Genomic DNA, 13,091 nt, shown 5'->3' on the forward strand with positions numbered 1-13,091 from the left:
GTAAGCAAACATTCGCTATTTCTGCTTGGCAGATGAGGAGACGAGGCTCAAAGGCTTGATTGAGTAACTTGACAAAGGACAAATCAGTAGCAGAGCTAAAATTTTTGTTTAGGTCTTTTTTTTGAGACAGGGTCTCACTCTGTTACCCAGGCTAGAGTATAGCGGCGTGATCACAGCTCACTGCAATCTCCACCTCTCGGGCTCTAGTGATCCTATCACCTCAGCCTCCTGAGTAACTGGACTACAGGTGTGTATCACTATGCCCGGCCAATGGAGATGGGGTTTCCCCAGGTTGGTCAGGCTGGTCTTGAACTCCTGATGAAGAAGGGAATTAAATAATAGCAATAATAGTAAAAACAAAACCTTATAATTTGTAGTTGCTATATAATAAAGTACATTTTGCTGTGTTGTGTGCTGTTTAATATAAAACCTAACCCCCAGCTCTGCTTAAAATTAACTCCCTGTAAAACCTACCTTATCTATTCTCCCCACATTCTCAGCAAAGTTCCCAGGCATCTCAAGACTCTAGTTTCTCTTGCTGACCAGCTGCAAGGTCACAGGGCAAGAATACACCCAAAGAATGTACAATGCGTTTCTCGAAAATATGTTGCAAATTAATTAACTGTTCTTTGTTCTGACTTCCATAAACCTGTTAGCTGCTATGTCATCCTGGATGTATAAAAGTATCCCATTTTCTTTCTCCAGGGCTCAGGCTTGGGATGCTAATCCGCTGAGCCAGTGGTCACCTTAATAAAACCCTCCTGTTTCACCCACGGGTCTCTCCGGTCTCCTGGATATTCTGTAACACTGACCTGAAGTGATCTGCCTGCCTCATCCTCCCCAAAGTGCTAGGATTACAGGTGTGAGCCACTGTGCCTGGCCCAGCAGAGCTAACACATAAGCCTGCTTCTCAGAGATGGATTAAGAGGCAAAGGAAGACTCCATTGGGTAGCTTCCAGAGGTTGGGAACATCCCTGGGAACTGCTGAGATGGAGTGAATTCTCTTGATCGGGCCTCCTAGTAGATAAACAAGAGATTACCTGGTAAGTTCCACTGGTGGGGATGGTGAGGACTGAGGACTTCTGGTGAGTCATAAGTAGTCCCTATACTGCCTTCTAGGGAGATCAAGGTTCCCCACGGGACTTCTGTCTTGGGAGGTGCTATGAAAATGTAGTCAGAGCTGAATTGCCAGGAAAATGAAGAGACTGGGGATTGCTACTTCATCTTCCCTCTTGGCCCTTTCTCATATAGCTCTCAACCTCTCCTTTTGATTAATGGAGACTATAAAATAATATAGCAATATTATTCCCTATCTGCTGAGTGTTTGCTATGAGCCAGACTCTTCTTGTTTTTATTTATTGGTTTATTTATTTTTTGGGACAGGGTCTTGTTCTGTGGCCTAGGCTGGAGTGCAGTGGCAGGATCACAGCTCACTGCAGTCTCAACTTCCAGGGCTCAAGTGATCCTCCCATCTCAGCCTCCTTAGTAACTGGGACTATAGGCACACACCACCACGCCCGGCTAATTTTTGTATTTTTTTTTTTTTGAGACAAAGTCTCGCTCTGTCCCCCAGCCTAGAGTGCAATGGCGCTGTCTCAGTTCGCTGCAAGCTCTACCTCACGGGTTCAAGCGATTGTCTTGCCTCAGCCTCCCGAGTAGCTGGTATTACAGGCATCCGCCACCATGCCCAGCTAATTTTTGTATTTTTAGTAGAAACAGGGTTTTACCATGTTGGTCAGGCTGGTCTCAAACTTCTGACCTTGTGATCCACCCACCTCGGCCTCCCAAAGTGTTGGGATTACAGGCATGAGCCACTGCACCCAGCTTAGCCAGATTCTTTTCATGAATCATATGGAATCCTCATGATTATATAAAGCAAATCCTCTCATCATCCTCATTTTAAAGAAAAGGAGACAAAGAGTGATGGTATTCATTGTCTGTTGCTGTGTCAGGAATTATCCCAAAACTTAAAAGCTTAAAACAACAATAAACATTTATTACTCACATATTTTCTATAGGCAAGGAATTCAGGAGCTGATTTGTTGAGTGATTCTCACCAGGAACATCTCATAAGGTTTCAGGTATTGACCAGGTCTGCAGTCATCTGGAAGATGGACTGGGGTTGGAGGATACAGTTTCAAGGGGGCCCAGGCTCATGGTTGGCAAAGCAGTTGGCTATTGGCAAGTGGTCTCAGTTACTTGGCATGTGAGTCACTGCATTGGGCTGCTTGAGTGTGCTTATAGCAGCTAAGAGCAAGTGATCCAAGAGAGCAAGATGGAAGCTGCAGTGTCTTTGTGTTTGTTTTTATTTTTTGAGACAGGTTCTCACTCTATTGTCTGGGCTGGAATGCAGTGGCATGATCTCAGCTCATTGCAACCTCGACTTCCTGGGTTCAGGTGATTCTCTCACCTCAGCCTCCCAAGTAGGTTGATCTCGACTCACCACAACCTCCGCTTCCTGGGTTCATGCAATTCTCCTGTCTCAGCCTCCTGAGTAGCTGGAATGACAGGCATCTGCCACCACACCCGGCTAATTTTGTATTTTTTTTCTAGAGACAGAGTTTCTCCATGTTGGTCAGGTTGGTCTTGAACTCTCAACCTCTGGTGATCCACCCGCCTCGGCCTCCCAAAGTGTTGGGATTACGGGCGTGAGCCACTGCGCCCAGCCCTTCTTCTCTTTTTTCAGTAGAGAATGAGGTCTGGCTACATGGCCATGTTGCCTGGGCTGATCTCAAACTCCTGGATCCTCCCACTTCGGCCTCCCAGAGTGCTGGGATTACAGGCATGAGCCACTGTGCCCAGCCTTGCACTGTCTTTTCTGACCTAGCCTCAGAAGTCACACCTGTTTCTGCAGTAGCCTGGTGGTTACGTAGGAAGAGAGAATCCTTGAGGACCATCTTGGAGGCCACTACCACGGGGATAAGTAATTTGCCCAATTTGTTAGAGGTGGGCTTTGAAGCCAGGAAGTTACTATGCCATAGTAAATATTAGCTTGAAGAAGTGGGGCAGGTCTTCCCTATCCTGGAGGCATCCATACTTGAGATCCTGAGCTTCTCATTCCAATGCCCAGGTGAGTGAGACACTATCTGATGTGTCAAACAGACATTTTGTCAAAGCAACATAATTTGGGCATTTTCTAAAACATGGAAACAAACAGCAAAAAGCCGCAAAAGATCACACAGACTTGCACTTAATAGTAGAGTTGCTGAATCAAAGGGAACCTGGATCGTGGCTCTAGCTTTGCCAGTGACCAAAGAACTTTAGGCAAGTTCCAGCTCTCTGGGGGCCTTTGTTTTCCCATCTGTACAATGGAGCAGTTTGATTCCATGGACTCCGAGGTTCTCTGGCTGGGTGATTCTGGGATTCTATACAGAGAGCCGTCCACTGAGAAAGCCCAGGGAGTTCTTTTTCCACTTTCCCTGGCTTCATCAGACCTTTGATGAAGTGGAGTGGACTCCCCAGGTGCAAGGGACACTCTTCTGGACCCAGGCCAGATCAGGCCAGGCTCTTCAGCCCTGCTTCACCCGAAGCTGGCTGGCACCATTGTTCCCCCATAAAGCTGGGCGCTTTTCCAGCTGCTGCTGAACTCAGGGCAGGGGAGAGGCTCAAAGGACTCAGTTGTGTGGATTTCCTCCCTCCCCCAGGGCAGGCCTGGGTCACCCAACAGGCTGATTCAGCCCATACAGAGGAACAAAAGAGATGAGATATGGCTTAGGGACAGAATTTGACATTTGCCATTTTCCCTCATAAAACTTCAAAGTAATCATCGGGGAGAAAACCCCCTTATGCTTATGTATGTTACAGTTCGGTGACATTTTAAACAGTTGGGGCAAGGGCATTGCTTCCAATTTCAGTGCTTAGGGACCCATATTTTAACGATTCTATGATGCAAATTTGTTTGCCTTTTAATATTTTTGAAACTGGAATACATGTAATAGTTAATGACATAATAAGCTAATTGGAGCATTTAAAAAGTACATAATAGGACCGGGTGAGGTGGCTCACACCTGTAATCCCAGCATTTTGGGAGGCCGAGGTGGGCAGATCACGAGGTCAGGACATCGAGACCATCCTGGCCAATATGGTGAAACATTGTCTCTACTAAAAATACAAAAATTAGCTGGGTGTAGTAGGACGAGCCTATAGTCTCAGCTACTCCGGAGGCTGAGGCAGAAGAATCGCTTGAACCTGGGAGGCGGAGGTTGCAGTGAGCTGAGATCAAGCCACTGCACTCCAGTCTGGTGACAGATAAGACTCTGTCTCAAAAACAAACAAACAAAAAAACAGTACATAATCGGACATAAAATAGTGGTGCATATTACAGTGGTGTATCTTAAATTTGATGAACTATGAGAATTGGGTTCTGTTCTCAGAGCCTAGGTGTACTGGACCTTGGATTCCCCTTCTACCCCCAACCCAGTCACCCCCAGCTCAGTCTTTTCCACCACCCACAGGCTTGTCTTTATCCTTGTGTCATTGTCTTAACCCTCTGTCTCCAATATCATCCTTTGCGGTTTTTTTTTTAAAACTCAAAAATCTTTTTACATGAACTCTTAAAAGTGACGAGAGGCCCACCCAGGAGCTCAGGGCTCTGCTGGGCCACAGCCACGTTCAGTGTGGGCTGCGGATGGTGGCGGCTCCCTCGCACAGGGCATGGTTTTCTTATTTACTTTTGACTTTTATACTTTTTTTTTCTATAGCTTTTCCTCAGCTGAAGGAATAGTGAGAGGAGACTCTCCCCAACTTCTGACCAAGACAGATTATTTAGTACCATGAAAGGTCACAGAAGAATGAAAATAAATTTAATTCCAACATTGTAGCAGGCACTACTATTCATGTTTTATGTATGCTAACTCACTTAATCCTTATAACCATATATCAAGTAGCTACGAGTGTGTCCCTATTTTATAGATGGGGAGCCTGAGGCTCAGAGGTGCTACAACCTGCTCAGGATCACACAGCTAGTTAGAGGCCAGAGTCCAGGGGAAAAAAGCAACATTTCTCTTTTGGCTTTTCTGCCAATCCCTTTTTTTTTTAGACTGGTCTTGCTCTGTCACCCATGCTAGAGAACAGTATCATGATCTTGGCTCGCTGAAGCCTCGACTTACCAGGGCTCAAGCAATCCTCCCATCTCAGCCTCCCAAGTAGCTGGGACCACAAGTGTGTGCCACCACACCCGGCTAATTTTGTTTATTTTTTGTAGAGACCAGGTCTCATTATGTTTCCCAGGAGGGGTCTCGAACTCCTATGCTCAAGCAATTCTCCTGCCTCAGTCTCACCAGAGTGCTAGGATTACAGGTGTGAGCCACAGCACCCAGCCCCTTTCTGCTAATCCTTGCCCCAGAGATAATAGGTCATAAATGTGGTTTATATCCTCTGACACCGGATTTTTCTCAGCCTTTTTTCTGGACTCAAAGCAGGGGCACCCCATCTACTTGGCTTGCTGCACTCAGCCCCTTACAGGATGGAGCATGTAAGTAAGTGCAAGATCCATGCGGAGTCCACGGCCACACCAGGCGTATTGCCTCAAGGGGAACATGGTGGTGCCCAGGCAAGGATGCCCATGACCCTGAAGCCTCCCAGAGAGGGTGTTAGTGTGCTAATCAGCCCTTTTAGTTCTACTGTCCACAGCCTCATGGATGGTCGGTGTGTTAGCAGCTCAGTTGGCCCCGGCCCTCTGCCCTTCTAGAAGGGCAGAGGGCCAGTGTGACAGGATTTCTGGGTACCTGCACTTGATGGGTCCCAAGCTTTTGTCCAGCATACAAAAAGAATGAGATTACGTGGATGATTGAAGGGTGATGAGAGTAGAGAATTTTACTGAGTGAAGGAACAGCTCACAGCAGAGAGGGGATGCAGGGGTGGGGGTGGTTTCTCTCTCCTTGTGGCTGGGTCTGGGGCTTTTTGTGGACTTAGAATGGGGACTGCATGCTGATTGTTTTGTGAGTATGTAAAAACGGTTAAAGTGAAGATACCAGTCAAAGGTGGGCATGACAGTGTAGAAAACCAATTAGGAAAGGGCAGGTAAGGCCGGGCGCGGTGGCTCAAGCCTGTAATCCCAGCACTTTGGGAGGCCGAGGTGGGTGGATCACGAGGTCAAGAGATCGAGACCATCCTGGTCAACAAGGTGAAACCTCGTCTCTACTAAAAATACAAAAATTAGCTGGGCATGATGGTGCATGCCTGTAGTCCCAGCTACTCGGGAGGCTGAGGCCGGAGAATTGCTTGAACCCAGGAGGCGGAGGTTGCGGTGAGCCGAGATCACGCCATTGCACTGCAGCCTGGGCAACAACAGCAAAAATCCATCTCAAAAAAAAAAAAAAAAAAAAAAAAGGAAAGGGCAGGTAAATGTGAAATAGGTAAAGGGTGGGGATCAATCAGAGGAAAGTGTGCCAAACGGAAAGATATGTTCTCAATCCAGTCCGTGGATTTGACTTGTAGCTTGGCTTTCAGGCTTCAAACCATTTGTAGCCTGGAGTTGGGGTTTCACCAGGGACCTGTTTGCCTAGAACTTTGTCTGTCTCCTGCCACTATCACTTCCAAATCTTGTTTTTATGCATTTGTGCATAAAATAATTTTGCTCTACAAGGGAGCCATGTTGTTCTGCAACTAGCATTTTCTACTTAACCCCATGACTCTGTTTCTTTTCTCTTTTTCTTATTACATTAATAAGAAAAATCAAATCAATTAATTAAATTAATTAAATAGGGAGATTAATTTGATTAATTAATTAAAGAGACCAGGTCTCATTCTGATACGCACACTAGAGTGCAGTGCCATGCCTAGAGCTCCCGGGCTCAAGTGATCCTCTTGCCTTAGCTTCCCAGTAGCCTGAACTACAGGCAAGGGCCACCACACCCAGCTAATTGTTTTGGTATTTTTTTTTGTGGAGATGGGATTTTGCCATGCTGCCCAAGCTGGTCTTGAACTCCTGATCTCAGGCAATCCGCCCACCTCATTGTCCCAAAGTGTTGGGATTACAGGCGTGAGCCACCATGCCTGACTTCTCTTTTTCCTTTTTTTTTTTTTTTTAATAGAGACGAGGTCTTGCTATGTTGTGCAGGCTGGTCTCAAACTCCTGGCCTCAAGTGACCCTCCTATTTCCACCCTTCAAAGGGCTGGGATTACACATATGAGCCACTGTGCCTAGTTGAGATTTCTTTCTATGTAGGTACATATAGGGTTGCCAGTTATTTATAACAGCTGCACAGTAGTCCTTAGCATGTATATTATGAAAATACACATAAGGAGGCTGGGCACAGTGGCTCATGCCTGTAATCCCAGCACTTTGGGAAGCAGAGGCAGGTGGATTATTTGAGGTCAGGAGTTCCTGGCCAACATGGTGAATCCCTGTCTCTACTAAAAATACTAGCTGGGTGTGTGGCGGCACCTGTAGTCCCAGCTACTCAGGAGGCTGAGGCACGAGAATCACTTGAACCTGGGAGGCAGAGATTGCAGTGAGCCGAGATCGCACCACTGCACTTTAGCCTGGGCAACAGATCGAGACTCTTGTCCTTCTCCCAAAAAAAATTGGCCAGGCGCAGTGGCTATGCCTGTAATCCCAGCATTTTGGGAGGCCAAGGTGGATGGATCACGAGGTCAGGAGTTCCAGACTAGCCTGGCCAACATGGTGAAACACCGTCTCTACTAAAAATGCAAAAATTAGCCAGGCATAGTGCAGGAGAATTGCTTGAACCTGGGAGGCGGAGGTTGTGGTGAGCCAAGATTGCACCACTGTAATCCAGCCTGGGCAACAGAGCCAGACTCCCGTCTAAAAAAAAAAAAAAAAAAAAAAAAAGCATCATTATGTAGACATGATTGATAAATCACTGGCCATTGGTGATTAACTTCACTTTGAGCCCCTCCCTGGAGGTTGGGGGTGGAGCTGAAACTTCTAACCCTCTGACCAAATGGTTGGATCCTCTGGCAGCCAGCCCCCCATCCTGTGTTATCTTGGAACTTTTCCCAAATCCTCTTATTAACATAAACTCAAGTGCGATGGAAAAGGGATTGTTATAAATAATAATCTTTCTATCTTTCACCTTCTGGCACAGGAGGTGGAGGTTGCAGTGAGCAGAGATCACACCACTGCACTCCAGCTTGGGTCACAGAGCGAGACTCTATGTCTCAAAAAACAGAAAATACAACCAAAGGCCGTATGGGACCAGGCTCCATCCTCCATCCTCTGTGCTTCATGTGTGTGTCTCATTTCCACCTTTCCACCTCACAGTCTGTGCTCCTAAACATTTTTTTTTTTTTTGAGACAGGCTTTCTATACCCAGGCTGGAGTATAGTACAGTGGTAAGATTATAGATCACTGCAGTCTTGAACTCCCAAGCTCAAATGTCCCAAGTAGCTGAGACCACAGGTGTGTGACCACCATGCCCCGCTAATTTTTTAATTTTTTGTAGAGATGGAGTCTCCCTATGAGGCTAGTCTTGAACTCCTGGGCTCAAGCTATCCTCCCTCCTCAGCCTCCCGAAGCAAGCTGGGATTACAGGCGTGAGCCATTATTGCTGGCCCGCTCTCTTTTTTTTTAAATTTAAAATGTCAACCTCCAGATTCTCACCTTCTTGTCTTTTAAATAAGGATTATAATCTTAACTTTGTAGGAAATTGTGAGAATTACAGGGAATGTTTTTAAGGTGCCTGGCATTCAGAAAGTGCTTAATAAACAGTGCTTAATAAATGATGCCCAGTAAATAGTTCTGATTTAATTATGAGATGTTAAACAGGAACACTCCTGGCACCTCACTCTGAGAGGTTGATCCCTTGTTATTCATGGAAGAATACATTCCCAGAGGCCACAAACATGAGGAAAAGGCCAAGAGAATCACAGAGACACTAGGTATAACACCATTAAGCCAGTAAAATAACAGGAGCAGCTCCTGGGCTGGAGTGCAGTGGTGAAATCATGGCTCACTGCAGCTTTGACCTCCCAGGGCTCAGGTGATCCTCCTACCTCAGACTCCCAAGTGGCTGGGACTACTGGCATGTGCCCCCAAGCCCAGCTAATTGGTTTTTTTTTTTTTTTGTGGGCTTTTTTTTTTGAAATGGAGTCTTGCTCTGTCACCCAGGCTGGAGCGCAGTGGCATGATCTCAGCTCACTGCAACCTCTGCTTCCCTGGTTTAAGCAATTCTCCATCTCAGCCTCCCAATTAGCTGGGATTACAGGCGCATGCCACCACATCCGCCTAGTTTTTTGTATTTTTAGTAGAGACAGGGTTTCACCATGTTGGCCAGGCTGGTCTTGAACTCCTGACCTCATGCTCCACACGCTTCAGACTCGTAAAGTGCTGGGATTACAGACATGAGCCACTGAGCCCTGCTTTTGTGGGTTTTTTTTCTGAGACAGGGTCTCATTCTGCCTCCCAGGCTGGAGTGCAGTGGTGCCATCATGGCTCACTGCAGCCCCGATCTCCCAGGCCAAGCAATTCTTATACCTCCTCTGGAGTAGCTGGCACTACAGGCACATGCCACCACACCTGGCTAATGTTTTACTTTTTTTTGTAGAGAGAGGATCTCTCCCTCTGTCACAAGAGCAGAGGTTCTGATGTGAAGAGGAAGAATGTGTCAAGCGGGGTTGATTTGATTGTAAGAAACAGAATAATCCAGCCCCTCAGAGATCCTGGTCTATGAAGTGCCTGTTCAAATCCTCTGCCCAGTCTTTCTTCCTTTCTTCTTTGAATCTGTTTTTTTTCTCATTGACTTATAGGGATCCTCGTGTGAAGAAGGAAACGGGAAGGAAGAGGAGTCATCCTCCCTGCACGAGCTCACAGACCTCTTTTTCCTGGCAGCTTCGTGACCTCATTTCCTCTCCTCTGCCCTCAGCTCACTTCACTGTGGTTCAGCAGCCTCCTTGCTACTCCTCGGATGTGCCAGACACATCTCACCTAAAGGTCTTTGTCCGTGCTCTTTCCTTTGCACAAAATGTCTTTCTCCAAACACTTACTTTGGCACTCAGTTTTCTGCCCTGCAGAGAGGCCTCCCACCTCCTGGTCACTCCCATATCCTTCATAGCACTCACTGCCACCTGACATATGGTTCATTATATATATATATATATATTTTTTTTTTTTTAAGAGACAATGTCTCACTGTCACCCAGCTGGAGTGCAGTAGCACAATCATAGCTCACTGTAACCTTGAACTCCTGGGCTCAAGCAATCCTCCCATGTCAGCCTTCCGAGTAGGTGGAAGTACAGGCATGAACCACCATGCCTAATTTTAAAAATTTTTTGTAAAGACAAGTCTTGCTGTGTTCCCAGGCTGATCGTGAGCCTCTGGCCTCAAGCAATCCTCCCACCTTGGCCTCTCAAAGTGCTGGGATTACAGGCATGAGCCACTGAGTTCTACCATATTTGTTTTTATATACATTCACAAACATGTATATATTTATGTGTGTGTATATAAATATGTTTGTGCATGTATATGTAAATTTATATATTAGATACTTAATGTTTATATATATGCAGTATAACTATGTAATGTTTATATATATATATATACACTCCCCACTCCCAGGACATTAGGTCCTCAAGGAGATTGCCTCGCTCATGCTCTAGCACAGTGCCTGGCCCTTAGTAGTGTTAAAAGAAAAACTAGGCCGGGCATGGTGGTTCACACCTGTCATCCCAGCACTTTGGGAGGCCGAGGTGGGTGAATCACGAGGTCAGGAGTTCGAGATCAGCCTGGCCAACATGGTGAAATCCCACCTCTACTAAAAATACAAAAAAATAGCTGAGTGTAGTGGCGGGTGCCCATAATTCTAGCTACTGCGGAGGCTGAGGCAGGAGAATCACTTGAACTCGGAGGGTGGAGGTTGCAGTGAGCTGAGATTGTGCCACTGCACTCCAGCCCACATGAGAGTGAGACTCTGTCTCAAAAAAAAAAAAGGAAAAGAAAAACTAGTGGCTGAGTGCGGTGGCTCATGCCTGTAATCCAAGCACTTTGGGAGGCTGAAGCAGGTAGATCACCTGAGGTCAGGAGTTTGAGACCAGCCTGGCCAACATAGTGAAACCCCGTCTCTACTACAAATACAAAAAATTACCCAGGCGTGGTGGCAGGTGCCTGTAATCCCAGCTACTCAGGAGGCTGAGGCAGGAGAATCACCTGAATCTGGGAGGTGGAGGTTGCAGTGAGCCGAGATTGTGCTACTGCACTCCAGCCTGGGCAACAAGAGTGAAACTCCGTCTCAAAGAAAAGAAAAGAAAAAAAGACTAGCTGAATTAAATGTAAAAGAGTTTAATTGAACAAAGAATGGGTAGCATCCCAAGCCAGTGTAGGCTCAGAGACTCCCAGGCAGCTGTCACTGGAAAGGGGTCCTGATCTAGATTCCGAGAGGGTTCTTGGACCTCACGCAAGAAAGAATTCAGGGTGAGTTCATGAAGGAAAACAAATTTATTAAGAAAGTAAAGGAATAAGAGTGGCTTCTCTATAGGCAGAGCAGCAGCATGGGCTGCTCAACTGATCATACTTATAATTATTTCTTGATCATATGCTAAGCAAAGGGTAGATTATTTATGAGTTTCCTGGGAAAGGGTTGGGCAATTCCTGGAAGTGAGGGTTCCTCCCCTTATAGGGTAACTTCCAGATGTTGCCATGGCATCTGTAAACTGTCATGGCACGGGCAGGAGTGTTTCTTTTTTTTTTTTTGAGATGGAGTTTCGCTCTTGTTACCCAGGCTGGAGTGCAATGGCGCAATCTCGGCTCACCGCAACCTCCGTCTCCTGGGTTCAGGCAATTCTCCTGCCTCAGCCTCCTGAGTAGCTGGGATTACAGGCACGTGCCACCATGCCCAGCTAATTTTTTGTATTTTTAGTAGAGACGGGGTTTCACCATGTTGACCAGGATGGTCTCGATCTCTTGACCTCGTGATCCACCCGCCTCAGCCTCCCAAAGTGCTGGGATTACAGGCTTGAGCCACCAGAAGTGTTTCTTAGCATGCTAATGCATTACAATTAGCATATGAGCAGTGAGGATGACCAGAGGTCACTTTCATCATCATCTTGGTTTTGGTGGGTTTTGGCTGGCGTCTTTACTGCATCCTGTTTTATCAGCAAGGTCTTTGTAACCTGTTTCTTGTGCTGACCTCCTGTCTCATCCTGTGACTTAGAATGCGTAACCTTCTGGGAATGCAGCCCAGAAGGATCTCAGTCTTATTTTACCCAAGCCCTATTCAAGATGGAGTTGCTCTGGTTCGACCTATGACTATAGCCTATCACACAGCCATGTGATGGGAGAAAAGTTATGAACAGAAAAAGGAAAGTGATGTACAGAAACAACCAGATTGGTTATAGCTTGGTGTTTGCCTTATTTGAACACGATTTGAATAGCTGGCCACATCTAATTGATCAAAACTTGGTGATTGGCACAAGAGTAGGCTATAGTCTGTTTACAATTCCATTTAGGTTACAGTTCACAGTGTACAGAGAAACCTTTAGGCTGAACTTCAAAATATGTAAGGAGACAGGTTTAGGCTAAACTTCACTTAAAAGTTGGTACTGAGTAAATGTCATATGAGTGAACAAATTAACCACTAATAATGATGGGGATGAGGTGGAAGAAGGCCCAGATGTAGAGCTGTCATCTAAACTAAAGAGGCAGATGTGTGTGGGAAGCAGTTGATCTCAGTGGGTCCCTGGCTCCTTGCCTGAGTGAGATTATGAACTTCAGAAAAGCCTTTCTCTATGCTCCTCCACCTGGCTCCCCTCATCTTCCCAGCTGATCACAGTCCCCAGGGGTTCATTTGCTTCGAACATCTTTGCAAAGCTCTGAGTGTTCTTTGACATTATCTCATTTTTTGCAAGTATGAGGCATGGACAAGCACCTTATAGAAAACACAGAACACTCATGCACACGTACACATTCAATCTAAGACACACGCTTGGCCATATCTCATATTCTTGTAACCCTCACCAGCTAACTTACCCACACACAGTCCTAATTAGGCACACTTGTAGACACACATGCTTACACTTGCCCCCAAGATGGTCTCATTCCTCTGTCCCACACACTCACAAACATCCGTAGTATTACAGGAAGGGGGAGCTGATGCAGACCCCAAAAGAGGGTTCTTGGATCTCGTGCAAGAAAG

General features: G+C 46.2%; 1 pseudogene across 1 annotated transcript in view; it reads left to right on the forward strand.

Annotated features, from left to right (window-relative positions):
* The first annotated feature begins 1,062 nt into the window (after positions 1–1,062).
* Positions 1,063–13,091, forward strand: part of LOC116562601 — a 32,960-nt pseudogene continuing 20,931 nt past the window's right edge. The window contains exon 1 of the transcript XR_004274040.1: positions 1,063–1,085. The product of XR_004274040.1 is annotated as a caprin-1 pseudogene (transcript). The remainder of the gene's footprint in view (positions 1,086–13,091) is intronic.

The sequence above is a fragment of the Sapajus apella genome, unplaced genomic scaffold, assembly GCF_009761245.1.
Source record: "Sapajus apella isolate SASKATOON/1434 unplaced genomic scaffold, GSC_monkey_1.0 scaffold33, whole genome shotgun sequence".
Taxonomy (NCBI): domain Eukaryota; kingdom Metazoa; phylum Chordata; class Mammalia; order Primates; family Cebidae; genus Sapajus; species Sapajus apella.